We start from the raw sequence: 13,408 nt of genomic DNA on the forward strand, positions 1-13,408 counted from the left end.
TGCACCGATTTTCTCAGCCACTCCAGGGCGGACCGAACGGGCATACCACTCCATTGACACAGGTAATGCTCACCCAATTAGAACCCCACCCTACCGGGAGTCACCTCATGCCCAAGCGGCTATACAAAGGGAGATCCAGGACATGCTACAGATGGGTATAATCCGCCCCTCTACCAGTGCATGGGCATCTCCAGTGGTTCTAGTTCCCAAACCAGATGGGGAAATACGCTTTTGCGTGGACTACCGTAAGCTAAATGCTGTAACTCGTCCTGACAACTATCCAATGCCACGCACAGATGAGCTATTGGAAAAATTGGGACATGCCCAATTCATCTCTACTTTAGACTTAACCAAAGGGTACTGGCAAGTACCACTAAATAAACCCGCTAAGAAAAGGTCAGCCTTCGTCACCCAGGCAGGGGTGTATGAATTCAATGTACTTCCTTTCGGGTTGCGAAATGCACCCGCCACCTTCCAAAGACTTGTAGATGGTCTCCTAGCAGGATTGGGAGAATCTGCAGTTGCCTACCTCGATGATGTGGCCATTTTTTCTGATTCATGGACAGAACACCTGGAGCACCTGAAACAAGTCTTCGAGCGCATCCGGCAGGCAGGACTAACTGTTAAGGCTAAAAAGTGTCAAATAGGCCAAAACAAAGTGACGTACCTGGGGCACCAGGTGGGTCAAGGAACTATAAATCCCCTACAGGCCAAAGTGGATGCTATCCAAAAGTGGCCGGTTCCAAAGTCAAAGAAACAGGTCCAATCCTTCTTAGGCTTGGCCGGATATTATAGGCGATTTGTACCACACTACAGCCAAATCGCCGCCCCGCTGACAGACCTAACCAGAAAGAAACAGCCAAATGCAGTTCAGTGGACTGATAAGTGTCAAAAGGCCTTTAACCAGCTTAAGGCAACACTCATGTCTGACCCTGTGCTAAGGGCCCCAGACTTTAACAAACCGTTCCTAGTAACCACAGATGCTTCCGAGCGAGGCGTGGGAGCAGTTTTAATGCAGGAAGGACCAGATCAAGAATTCCATCCTGTCGTGTTTCTCAGCAAGAAACTGTCTGAGAGGAAAAGCCACTGGTCAATCAGCGAAAAGGAATGCTACGCCATTGTGTACGCGCTGGAAAAGCTACGCCCATATGTTTGGGGACGGCGCTTCCAACTACAAACAGACCATGCTGCACTACAGTGGCTTCATACCGCCAAGGGGAATAACAAAAAACTTCTTCGGTGGAGTTTAGCTCTCCAAGATTTTGATTTTAAAATACAACACATTTCGGGAGCTTCTAACAAAGTGGCTGATGCACTCTCCCGGAAAAGTTTCCCAGCGTTAACTGGTTAACAATTGTTCTTGTAATAAAACATATTGTTAGTTTTTATATAATCAGTAGTATGTCTAAAGGTACATGTGTCTTGTTAACTCTGTTTTCTCCTAGAACTCCAGGAAGAAATCACAGCCAGTGTGGAACCAAACGTCCAACACTATCTGTGATTTGGGGGGCGTGTCATAACTATAAAGGGAAGGGTAACAGCCATACTGTGTACAGTACTAAAGTCCCTCCTGGTCAGAGACTCTAAAATCCTTTTACCTGTAAAGGGTTAAGAAGCTCGGGTAACCTGGCTGACACCTGACCCAGAGGACCAATAAGGGGACAAAATACTTTCAAATCTTGGGGGGGGAAAGGCTTTTGTGTGTGTCCTTTGTTTAAGGGGTTGTTCGCTCTTGGGACTGAGAGGGACCAGACATCAATCCAGGTTCTCCCCATCTTTCTAAACAAGTCTCTCTTATTTCAAAATTGTAAGTAAAAGCCAGGCAAGGCGTCTTAGATTTACTTTGTTTTCTCAACTTGTAAATGTACCTTTTACCAGAGTGCTTATCTTGTTTGCTATACTTTGAACCTAAGACAGAGGGGATTCCTCTGAGCTCTTTAAGTTTGATTACCCTGTAAAGTTATTTTCCATACTGATTTTGCAGAGATGATTTTTACCTTTTGCTTTAATTAAAAGCCTTCTTTTTAAGAACCTGATTGATTTCTCCTTGTTTTAAGATCCAAAGGGGGTTTGGATCTGTATTCACCAGGAGTTGGTGAAAGGAAGGAGGGGGGAAGGGTCAATCTCTCCTTGTTTAAGATCCAAGCAGTTTGGATCTGTATTCACCAGGAAATTGGTGAAAGGTTTCTCAAGGCTTCCCAGGGAGGGAATCCATCGAGAATGGTGGCAGCGGGACCAGAGCTAAGCTGGTAGATAAGCTTAGCAGTTTTCATGCAGGCCCCTACATTTGTACCCTAAAGTTCAAAGTAGGGATACAGCCTTGACAGTTGCACTAGTACTTTCTGGGGAAAGAATTTAGGCTGGAAACTGACCATTGTGCACTCTTAATGCAAGGGTGCCCATCCTCTAGCCTGAGGGTCAAATGTAGCCCTGAAAAGTCCTAAAATGCCATCTTGTTCTGGTAGTTGCAGAGGAGGATTTAGCTGATTAGTGTCCATTCTTATTGCTGGTGAAGCCGAACAGATAACATATCTAATTCACCACTCATGAAAGAAATATCTACAAGCAAATACTGTCATTTTCCACCTGTAAAGTTATGTGCAAAACAGCCCTAGTATTCCCGGCAGAGCAGTCTTGATTTGTGGCAACATTTGAAATCTATGCTGTAGTGACTCAAGCAAGGAAGGAAATCAATGCTCACATCACAGGTAACACTTTACCCTGCAGGGCTATTACCTGTCAATCACTGTTCAGGGTAGCAAAACCAGGTAGCTGACTGACTGCTTCCTAGCACATCTACATCAGCAGGAGTAGGAGACGAATACTGTTATGAAATGGCTTGTTAGGCGAGGGAGAAGGACCCCCCAAACCAAGGCAGAATACTGCACTTGGGTCTCAACTCAAAGCTCAGTGCAGTCTATCGACTTTAACGGGTGTTGGGATCAGGATCCTAATTTGTAGCCAGCCATCAGGTTGGGCATGGTATTTATGTTGGCTCATTGATTTTGTAACTTTAAAAAAAAGGGGGGTGGGGTATAGAAGCAAAACAGAAGCACAGCAGGCAGAGTCACACTCCAGGCCAGCTCCTCCATTACCAGACACCTCTTGTTTACCCTTTTTTAAATGGCAACATTAATAAAGGCTTTTGAGCAACTGAGCATCCCCTCCTCTCCCACACTCTGCTAGCAGGAGGTGGACTGGGCTAACCTCAACATTTGGTTTCTTAAGAGTACTTTGGCCAGTGCCAGAATGGGCTAGAGTCAAGGAGGATATAAAGCTTGCTCTCCTCTAACCAGCAGCTAGCGATAGCTTATGTGTAGAGCACAGCGCAGGACTTTTTTTTTTTTAATCCCGCTCCCACTATTATGGCAGCAGGTCCTGCAGGACCTGTGGGATCCCAGTATCACACAGGGTTAGGGTGATGAGATGTCCCGATTTTATAGGGACAGTCCTGATATTTGGGGCTTTTTTTTATATGGGCTTCTATTACCCCCCGTGTCCTGATTTTTCACATTTGCTATCTGGTCACCCTACACAGGGTTCTACTTTTTCTGTGAAAAGCAGGACATTGCTAATTTGTCTGGAAAGTATATTACATGTGCCATGTTTTGGTCAGGATGAAGGGAAACAGAACAGCAGCCCATGCTGTGGGACACTGGGGGAGGCAAGAGAGTTCAGCCAATGGAAACTCACCTCCCCAACCCAAAACACAGCCAAACCTCCACAGGGGCCTGCTCGTGCAAAGACAATTTAAAGGTGAAATACAAAGCGAAATATAAACTTGAGTTCAGCACAAACTGATGTGCTGGATGTCTCCCTTCCCTTTGTTAGGAGGGACAGTAAGCATAGAAATTTGAATATGCTCTACCGTTTTCAAAATAATCACTTCTCCCCATCCATCCCTTGTGAAATCTTCTTGGTACTTTGTAATTCAGTGAAGGTATCCTGGAATGCATCATGCGGCATCCTCACCCCTACTGTGAATTGTTGTAAGACTTCTGGCTGTTTTTGCATGTGCTGTATGTAGCCTTGTGTTTTCTGTATACTGAAACTTTAGAGCTCTAAGTACTCCCCATGCATTGAGTTCAGCAGCTGTTTTGTTCTCAGAGTTCAATGGAGACGGTCAGAGAGACAACCACTGTACGCTGTCTTCATGGGAGAGATTTTACTTTTGTTCCTTATCTAAAATAAATATAATTCTGGGTAAAAGTGTTTTCTGTTTTTTAGAGACTCACTTTTATGGTACAATTGTAAGTTTGTACAAGGAGAGTTATATCAGATTTTAGGAACTATAAAGAATGACTGGAAATGTAGCTTGTCTGGCAATGGGTGTCCCCCTCTGTGAAGAATGAAGGACTTATGGGTGTTTTTTTAATAAAACAAACATCATCACCACACATTCCCCATAGGTTACCTTTTTGATAGCGACCTTCCTGAGAGCCGGAAGTTGAATCAAAGGGAGTTGTTACAGGAACCCAACAGGCAAGGTAAAACAATGACCCAGGTAAGAGTCCTGGAGGAAACAATGGAAAATCTGTTAACTGGAGAATAGCTATTAAGGCTCAATGCAGGCTAGAACAGTTTACTCTTCCCAAGGCCGAGCCTAGGATCAAGGGGAATTCTCCATGTAAAGTTTCAGAGTAGCAGCCGTGTTAGTCTGTACTCCATGTAAAGAATGCTGGCCTCAGGAAGCAGCGGTGGGTTGTCAGCAGCAGACAGAAGCTGACACCGAGGCTGGCAGATACACAGAGGGAGCATGCTGCAAGCAGGACAAGCTGGCTCTCCCAATTTAGAGATGGGAATAAGCTGGACCTCCTTGAGCTACGGACAGAGCATTTTAGAGAAAAAGAATTTCAAAAGGAAGATGCGCTCAAAATCCATTTCTTTCCCCCTACAGGTGTCGAATATTCAGCACTTGCTTGTGTCCCTACTGTTAAGATAGGCTGTGCATGTTAAGCTGATTTCCAAAAGATTTTTGAAAATCTCCCTCATGAATGCTTTTAAAAGATACTGGTGCGTAGGGGAGGGGGAAAGAAGTGAATTGTCATCTAAATAGAAAATTTCTTTTCCACTATCCTTCCCCTTCCTGCCCTCACCTCTGAAACACTCCCAATGTGCCCGTGTCATTTGGTTCTGACCCCCGTTATCTGTAATTCTACTCCCTTTGTCTCCTGTGCAGCTCCTTGCACAAGCACATAGTACTTGGCACTTCACCAAATTGTGTTTGGGTCAGCAATTGAAATAGAGTCTTGGCCTGTAGGGTCACTGACCTCTGGCACAGCTATAAGACCCTGCTATTGGGGTAGCTGTATTCTCACAGGACAATGTGGGGGCGGGGGGGGGGGGGAATGTGCTTTGGACAAATGTCCTTAACTTTTTATTTAAACAGTAAAGATTTTTTTCCATGCTAATTTTGCTTTTATTACCGGATATAGGGTGCTGCACATTTATAAACAAGAGTTCAGATAAAGGACTTGACATATGCAGGGCCGGCTCCAGGCACCAGCTTAACAAGCAGGTGCTTGGGGCAGCCAAGGGAGAGGGGCGGCACCTGCGGCAATTCGGGGCAGCACCTGCGGCAATCCCTCTAGGAGCGAAGGACCTGCCGCTGAACTGCCGCCGCCGATCGCGGCCTTTTTTTTTTTGCTTGGGGTGGCAGAAATGCTGGAGCCGGCCCTGGACATATGCAAGCTTTTTTTGCAGCAAACATTAGAAAAGCACTCCAAATAATTTGTTTCAATATGAAAGGTCTTTCCATTGTTTTATTTGCTCTAACAATTCTTCAGATGTTTAAAAAAATGCAGCCTACATGTTTCAAAAGGCAAGATTTAAAGAATGAAGCAAGATTATGCATTTTTTTCCTTCTTCTCCCTCTCCCAGCCCCACCAAGGATGAGGTTTTTAAACTTAACTACTGATTAAAGTTCGAGTCTGAGCATTATTGCATTTTGTTCATTCTATTCTATTGCCCAAAGTGTCAAGCTGAAACTATTACAAATACAGATAAAACAGACTGAAAAATATTTAAAAGTATCCCCTAGAAACACTCAGTACTTTTCCTTGCAGAGCTAGCTATGTTAGGAAGGTACATAGGGCCCAACCTAGGCCATTTGAAATGCTAACTGCATCTCCCTCCCCACCAGTAATAGACAAACTATTTACAGTACAGGAAGGGATTATGGTTTATCCACTTTATTCAACTGGTGACCTGAGGGAATTTCATGTACTTTAAGAAATACGATCTACCAAGCTGCCTCTTTCCATTTTTGTAACTTAAATATTTCTTATGTTGGCTGATGCTAGAAGCTCAGCACCGAGTCCCGGGAAAGAAGCAGATATAGGTCTGCAGAAGGACATGTATGTGGTTTCTGCTGTGCATCACTGTGGTTCTCAAAAGGACCTGTATTTGAAGGGGGAGGGGGAGAGAGCGAGCCCACAAGACACCCTTCCCTGGAAGCATTTTTAGTGTGGCTTTTAAAAACTCTTTGCTGGGGGCACCTTGAGCTTTCTGTTGCCTAGGCCAGTGATTACCAAACTTTTCTTATTGTGTATCCCCTTCCAGATCTACCAGCTGCCCTACCCTTCTCATCACTGATACTTTGTGTGTTCTTCTTAACACTATCTGTCTTTAGCCAACTGTCTGTGACTTGCCCAATGTCACACAAAGTCTGTGGCAAAGTAGAGAATTGAACCTGAGTCTTCTGGGTACCAAGCAAGTGCCCTAACCACTGGCCTATCCTTCCATTCAAAATGACCAAACTCTCTTTAAAGCTATTGTAGTAACTTGAGTGGATTAAAAGCTTGTGCCAAATTCATCTTTAATGTAATTCCACTGCAAACACTGATTCCTGATGCAACTCCCATCTTTGAGCTTGCTTTCCAGCTAACATTCTTCTGCCTCTGGCAATTAACACTAGTTTTAGCGTACAGCTTTAAATAAGTCACTGAGCTTCTGTATTTAAAGAAGAGTTCTGTTCTTTAAAATAAGTGAAATTCCTAAGAATAGAGTAGTGTCCCACTTACAGTAGACAATGCAAAATTAAAATGGGACACTGACTGATAGTTGCAATGGCTAGTCTCAAAGTTCACTGATGAGAGTAACTTTATAAGACTTAGTGTGAATGGGAAAGTTTAGACACTGAAATCTTGAACCCTTTGTGCAACTACATTGAAATATAAAGTTTAACAAGTAGATTTCATAATATTTTGAAAAAACAATATGCGCAAGTATTACTGATTTAACTATTCCCCGCTACGATAGAAACTCAAAAACCCCAGCATTATTCTGAGTGAGTGAAAGGCAAGAGGTATAGCTGACAGTCCAGCAATCCTGGGAATTACAAGTTGGTAAGTCTAATTTTAGTACCAGGCACATTGGTTGAATACTACAGTAAAGAAACATAGATGAGCACAATATGTTTGGGAAGAGTCAACACAGCTTTTGTTAAAAGGGAAATCATGCCTCACCAATGTATTCAGATTCTTTGAGGGAGTCAACAAGCATGTGGACAAGGGGGGTCCAGTTGATATAGTGTACTGGGACTTTCAGAAAGCTTTTGACAAGGTCCCACATCAAAGACTCTTAAGCAAAGTAAACAGTCATGGGATAAGAGGGAAGGTCCTCTCATGGATCGGTAACTGGTTAAAAGATAGAATACAAAGGGTAGGAATAAATGGTCAGTTTTCAGAAGGGAGAGAGCTAATTAGTGGTGTCTCCCAGGGATCTGTATGGGGTCCAGTGCTGTTCAACATATTCGTAAATGAACTGGAAGAGAGGGTGAACAGTGAGGTGGCAAAATTTTCAGGTGACAAAGTTACTTAAGATAGTTAAGTCCAACACTGACTGAAAGAGTTACAAAGGGATCTCACAAAACTGGGTGATTAAATGGCAGATGAAATTCAATGTTGATAAATGCAAAACAATGCACATTGGAAAATATAATCCCAACTATACATACAAAATGATGGGGTCTAAATTAGCTGTTACCACTCAAGAAAGATCTTGGAGTCACTTTGGATAGTTCTCTAAAAACATCTGCTCAATGTGCAGGGATAAATAATAAGATGGAAAATATCATAATGCCTCTATATAAATCCATGGTACACTCTCACCTTGAATATTGTCTGTAGTTCTGGTCATCGCTGTGATGGGTCCCCATTGGGGTGCCCCCTGGGACTGAGGTACAGCTGAGCCCTCTATCTCACCAATCTGGGTTCCCTCTCACATTGTGATGTTGTGACAAGTTGGCAAGCCCTCCAAGCTTGCACTCACACCAACATCCACAGGCAGGGGCCACACCCAGCTGTGTTCATGAATGCTCTGCTAGCCACTGCATGAACCAACAATAAAGAGGCTCCAGCCAAAATACCCCAGCGCTGTACTGTCCTGCCCTGGTCAAAAGCCACAAAAGCCTGACCAGTATGAATTTATTACCCAGTCTGCCACTTCTATAAAGGAAAGCGCACATGCACCAACTCTTGTTCCTGAGCTGAGATTTTTCCCTTTGCACTTCAAACAACACACACTGTTTTAGATACAATATAAAATAGATTTATTAACTACAGAAAGATAGATTTTAAGTGATTATAAGTGATAGCAAACAGATCAAAGTAGATTACCATAAGAAATAAAACAAAACCACAATCTAAGCCCAATATACTAGTTAGGATTTGAATCAAGCCGTGTGTCACCCAGTTAGATAGTACAAGCAAGCTAGCTTTTACATACACAGACAGGCTTCTTTCTTTCCTGCCTGGGACCAGCACTTCCCACCCAGTTCAGTCTTTTCCCTCTGGTTCTTTCAGGTGTGTTGTAGGGAGAGTGAGGTCCAGTCATGATGTCATTTTCTCCTTTTATAGCTTCTTCCAACTTGCTGGAGAGCTCTTTTGCTGTGACCTGGGTCAAACAGTTCCCATTGTGTAGTGCTATCTCCGAGAGGTTTCTATTGTACCTAGTTCCTGGGGTAATCCTAGTGCTTGGGTGTATTTCCTCAATAAGCCATCCACATTGTTTGGCCTTTTTATTGTTGTACCTGAAAGGCTGCTTGTGGGTGTTCTCAATCTCACAACATATTTCAGTAGCACATACATAGCCAAACTTCATAACTTCACATACAATGATAGCACATACAATCCAACAGGGTATTAATGTTTAACAGAACAAGACTTTTAGAATGATATCTCACAAGGCATACTTTGTACAAAACCAGCAAGGAGTCCGGTGGCACCTTAAAAGACTTACAGATTTATTTGGGCATAAGCTTTCGTGGGTAAAACACTTCTTCAGAAGTGAGGTTTTTTACTCATGAAAGCTTATGCCCAAATAAATCTGTTAATCTTTAAGGCGCCACTGGACTCCTTGTTGTTTTTGTGGATACAGACTACCCCCTGATACTTTGTACAAAACATATCCTAATGATATGACAGTGGTGAATATAGGGGTGCCAGGGTGTTGCTTTGGGGCACAGAGTGTCATAACCCCATCTCAAAAGATATTCGAATAGGAAGAGATACAGAGAAGGGCAACAAAAATGATTAGGGGGATGGAACAGCTTCCATATGAGGAGAGATTAAAGAGACTGACTGTTCAACTTGTAAAAAGACGACTAAGAGAGGATATTATAGATGTCTATAAAGTCATAAATGATGTAGAGAAAGTGAATAGGGAAGTGTTATTTACCCCTTCACAGAACACAAGAACCAGGGGTCACTGAATGACATTAATAGGCAGCAGGTTTAAAAAGAAACATAAGGAAATACTTCATACAACACACAGTCACCCTGTGAAACTCATTGCCAGGGGATGTTGTGAAGGCCAAAACTGTAACAGGGTTCAAAAAAGAATTAGCTAAGTTCGTGGAGGATAGGTCCATAAATAGCTATTAGCCAAGATGGTTAGGGACACAACCCCATGCTCTGGGTGTCCCTAAACCTTTGACTGCCAGAAACTGGGACTGGACGACAGGGGATGGATCATTTGGTAATTCCCTTGTTCTGTTCATTCCCTCCGCTGTCAGGAGACAGGATACTGGGCTAGATGGACCATTGGTCTGACCCAGTGTAGCCGTTCTGATTGCTAAAGTGAGTGAAATACAAAAAATTAAAAAACAAACCATTAAATATAGTATTAGATTCTAAATTATTGAAACTATTAGTCGTAACTAAAATATTTTGGCCCTAAAAACAGGCCACGATTCCAAACTTTACTGCCTGAAGCGGGGCACTAATTCCACAGTTAGGCTTTGATCCTGCATGCTGATCCTTGCTGGTGAACCTCTGTGCCCACATGGAACTCCACATGGGTGTCGAGGTCCACCCGCCCCAATCAGATTGTAGACACTGAAGTAAGTGGTTTGATCTTCAAAAGTGTTTAGCATCTGCAACTCCCACTTATGTTAATAGGTGGAGCTGCTCAGCACAGCAGAAAGCCAGGCACCCAAACAAGTAGCCTAACATAAAAACCCCACTTTTGAAATTCTGGCTGTGAAGCTCCTTCCCTGATTGCATTAACAGATTTGTGCATCTCTCCCGCATTGACTTCAATGCAACTTGCAGGATGATCAAGCTCCAATTTGTCTTGACAATGTCCCTTTAAACAATCTAATCTCTCTAGTTAGCATATGTCCTTCAAAAGGATTCACAACCAATTTTTATGCACAGTTCTATTTATACTTCATGCTTATATAGTGCTCTTCATCTTCAATGTGCTTTCCAGGCTTAAGTCATTTTGAAGGGGAACCAGCTTAACCCTACCTTGCAGTAAGGCCACAGGTAGCTTGCCCAAAGCCACCTTTTGCATTTAGTAATAGCCTCAAGGAGCTCAATCTATTTGTCTGAAAGAGAAGGGTAAGGAGTGACTTGATTCATCTATAAGTACCAACATAGGGAACAACTGTTTAACAATGGGCTCTTCAGTCAAGCAGAGAAAGGTATAATATGCTCCAATGCCCGGAAGTTGAAGCTAGATAAATTCAGATTGGAAATAAGGTGTACATTTTTAACAGAGAGCATAATTAGCTGTTGGAATGACTTACCACAGGTCATGGTGCATTCTCCATCACTGACAGTTTTTAAGTCAAGATTGGATATTTTTCTAAGGAAAAAAAAAAAGATATGAAGTAGAAGTTGGAGGAAGTTCTATGGCCTGTGTTATACGGGAGATCAGACTAGATGATCATAGACTCATAGACTTTAAGGTCAGAAGGGACCAATATGGTCATCTAGTCTGACCTCCCGCATGATGCAGGCCACAAAAGCTGACCCACCCACAACAGAATCTATGAGTCTATGAGGTGCACAGTGCAGGAACTCAGGTTCAAAGTTTGTTCTCAGCTCTTAAACCAGCTGCTCTAAAGAAGGGAACAGAGACTCTACCACATCCAAATAACCGAACTGGTGTGCTACCCTCTAAATAGGTTTAGTCACAGCTGCTTCTCTTCACAGCTGTGCAGCCCACTCATCAGGAGTGATTTCAACACAGCTGGTGCAGAGCTATAGGCGATCAGTGTCAGCTCCACACCATCCCATCTGTGTCTGCAGCACGCATGATTGGTTAAGATTCCCTTAACCTGTTACCTTTTAGTTTATTTGATGTACCTTTTGAACAATAGAGTTCAGGGTATTTTTTTTAAATTGTATTTTTACATTGGAAGTCTCTGCCCTGGTTGGGAACCCCCTTCCTTCTTCCAGCCCAGCTGCTATATTCACATGGGCGGTGCGGCCAGATGAGCTGCTTTCAAGTGCAGTTCTGCTCACTGGCACCACTTTCTGTCAGTGGGATGGGTAAGGTGAGTCCATGGGCCACTCTTGATTTTTTTTTTTTTAAATTAAGAAGAGGGGTTAATGCACATTTAGGGACCATAGCTACCCAATCCTCTTTTTCCCTGACAACAGCCCCTCCCCTAATCATGTAGGGTTGTATGGCATCGTCATTATTATTTATTATGTGAATTACTAAAATGCCTAGAGGCCCTTTCCTTATTGCACTAGGCAACATACAAGCCCACAGAGACAGTCCCTGCCCCAAAGAGTTTATGGTCTAAATAGACAAGACAAAGGGTGGGAAGGGGACGCATGGAGCGGTGAAGAGACTTACCCAAGGTTGCAGAGCAGTGCAGTGTCAGAGCTAAGAAGAGCATATAGACCTTTTTGGTGCCATGTAATGCCCTATTCACTATACTACACAACACTACCTCCCTTGCTTTATCAGCAGGGCTCAGTATACACCAGTGAGACTGAATTTTGCTAGATTAGTTGCATCACTGAACCCAAAATATTGAATTTAAGATGTTTTGGGAGGACATAAAGCCCAGTTAAATGTATACTTCAATAAAACTAGTAATAATTTCCATTAAAATGTTATCAGCATTAATTACCCACACTCCAAATACGTACAACTGAGCTGCTAAATAGCTAGCAACAACATCTACTCTCAGCTCTTCTGGGATGAAGCAGGCTCCTTTGATAAGAAGATAAGAGTAGGAACAGGGTCAATATGCAGAAGGCCCTTGACCCTCCCTAGTTCACAATAGCTGGGGGGGGATGGGCAGGGTTTAACTCACCCAACCCAACATTAAAGTGCAGTTCCACTCCAAAAAGTGTTAAAACAGTGCCTTCTTACCCTGGCTGGTACACACAGGGAGAAGAGGTTTTTAAGGTCAGGCTAGACAAAGCCCTGGCTGGGATGATTTAGTTGGGGATTGGTCCTGCTTTGAGCAGGGGGTTGGACTAGATGACCTCCTGAGGTCCCTTCCAACCCTGAGATTCTATGATTCTAAGATGTGCCAACAATAAAAGTTTGTGACATGCTACTTTTGTTATCACAGCAGAGCCAACGCAGCTAAGAGATAATTAATAGAAGATGTGTGGCTAAGGCTCCTGCCCTGCTCTGCAAATCTCTGCCATAATTTTTTCCACTTTATCCCATAAAATGCATTCCTGGTACAGATCAGAAATCAAAACACAGCTCTGTTTGAAAGGAATGTTTCACTTTAGAAAATGCCATTCTGATCACATGAATTTAAAAAAGAAGATATTGTTCTAAAAAAGTTTCTGGCTTCAAATACTGTTATTCTATTCATTTCTGTAACATACACTCTGATTTCCCTGCTATGGCTCAGTATTTTGTGTAGCTGGTGACTTGTGATGACGCATTTAGCATAACCACATGCTCACATGAACCAGAGATCACCATATTGTTGGCTGCATAGCTAGAGTAAACATGGATCTGTGCCCAAACAATGTTGAGAGTATAACAAGAGATTCATCCGGGGGGAAAAATCTGTTCCACTGAGAACATAGTGCTGCAGCAATTTTGTCATCACAAGAGTATACTCTGTGCCAAAGGAGTGAGCTGGCTTAGAATTCAAGGAGCCCATTTCCAACACCAGGAGGTATAGTACCCTATCCCT

This window comes from Emys orbicularis, chromosome 1 (genome assembly GCF_028017835.1).
Source record: "Emys orbicularis isolate rEmyOrb1 chromosome 1, rEmyOrb1.hap1, whole genome shotgun sequence".
Classification (NCBI taxonomy): Eukaryota; Metazoa; Chordata; order Testudines; family Emydidae; genus Emys; species Emys orbicularis.